Raw genomic sequence first — 1,907 nt, 5'->3', positions numbered from 1 at the left:
TATTTGTTAAATATCTCTCCATGATAGTCCACGGAGTCTTTTCCCATTGGATATCCTTTTCTTCTATAAGAAGAATTAATTCACGATGTTTGGTCTCTGTATATAGAGCCGAATCATTATCATCTTCTTTCATGATATTAGCATATGATGCTGAAGATTGAGAATCTGTATTAGATTTCTGTTTCTGTTTCAAAAATTCTTGAAACTCGTTGTATAACTCATTATTTTGCTCAGTATTACTGGCTGATGAACTAGATAAGTTCTGGGCTATTAGCCTCTGTTTGTCATGCTGTGCTATTATATTAGGGGGTTTTCCCCTACCACCTCGCCCTCTATAAGAGGACTCTCCTCGACCTCGAGAATACATATCTGTAAAGAAAGACATTAAGATAAATATTCACGAGTTAGAAAATCAGGTAGGTGATTATCCTCACCTTTTTTATAAATAATTTCAAAATCAAAAGGGGCTAAATGAGCCTGCCATCTTGCAAACATTTTCTTAGACACATCATGTTTAAAATCTTTATTAAACATAAATTTTGCTGATTTGCAATCAATTTTTATAATAAACTTTTGATTATATAAGTCATCTTGAAATTTTAAAATACATCTAATAATAGCTAAGATTTCTTTTGCTACTGTAGAATAATTCTTTTGGGCATTATTCCATTTTCCAGAATAAAAACGAATTAAATATTCCTGTTTAGTTTGGGGATCTTTTTGTTTCAAAATTCCACCAAAACCTATATCAGAAGCATCTGTTTCAACAATTTTATCCCATTGGGGATTTGCTAACATAAGACAAGGAAGATTTTTAACCTTTTCTTTTATAGTCTGAACAGCCTTAGTATGCTTATCTGTCCAAGGTAAAGGATTTTTCTTAAGTCTATCATATAAGATAGCAGAATCTTTAGTAAGATTTTGAATATAAGGAGAAATATAATTTAAACTTCCTAAAAATCTTTGTAACTGAGTTTTATCAGTTATAATATCAGGAAATTTAGAACCAGATTCTATACTTCTTTGAATAGGAATAATTTTTCCTTTTTCAATCATATGACCTAAAAATCTAATATTAGTTTGAAATAAAATCATTTTAGATTTTGAAATAACAAGACCATTTTGTATAACAATATGTTTAAACATTTCTAAATGTTTAAAATGAGATTCAATATCATTAGAAAATATTAAAATGTCATCAATATAAACAATTATAAAATTGCTATACTGATAAAAAATATCATTCATAATTTGTTAAAATTCTGAAGGGGCATTTTTAAGTCCAAATGGCATTACTGTCCATTCATAATGTCCTATAGGAACATTAAAAGCAGTTTTATATCTATCAGATTCTTGTATTTGAATCTGCCAAAATCCTGATTTTAAATCAAATTTTGAAAATATGATTGCATTAACTAATCTATCTAATAAATCTTTTTTATTAGGAATAGGATGCCTAATCCATTTTAAAACCTTATNATATCATCTATAGTTAAAATTTTTACTTCTTCTTTTAAAGAATTAATTTGAAAAGTTTTTCTATCAATCTTTTCTTGTAATTCATTAAGAATTCTATGAACAGGTTTAGTTATAAACTGAAAAGAAATAGGATTACCTTGATAAGTTCCTATGATACCTGTTTCATCAACATGNAAACATAAATTTTGCTGATTTGCAATCAATTTTTATAATAAACTTTTGATTATATAAGTCATCTTGAAATTTTAAAATACATCTAATAATAGCTAAGATTTCTTTTGCTACTGTAGAATAATTCTTTTGGGCATTATTCCATTTTCCAGAATAAAAACGAATTAAATATTCCTGTTTANTAATTTTGTAGGAATTAATCCTTCCTGTATGACATTTAAATCTGCACCACTATCTATCATAGCAATGAAATTCTT

The sequence above is a fragment of the Primulina huaijiensis genome, chromosome 4, assembly GCF_012295235.1.
Source record: "Primulina huaijiensis isolate GDHJ02 chromosome 4, ASM1229523v2, whole genome shotgun sequence".
In the NCBI taxonomy this organism is placed as follows: domain Eukaryota; kingdom Viridiplantae; phylum Streptophyta; class Magnoliopsida; order Lamiales; family Gesneriaceae; genus Primulina; species Primulina huaijiensis.
The sequence above is the reverse complement of the archived record's forward strand: the minus strand, read 5'-3'. Positions refer to the sequence as shown.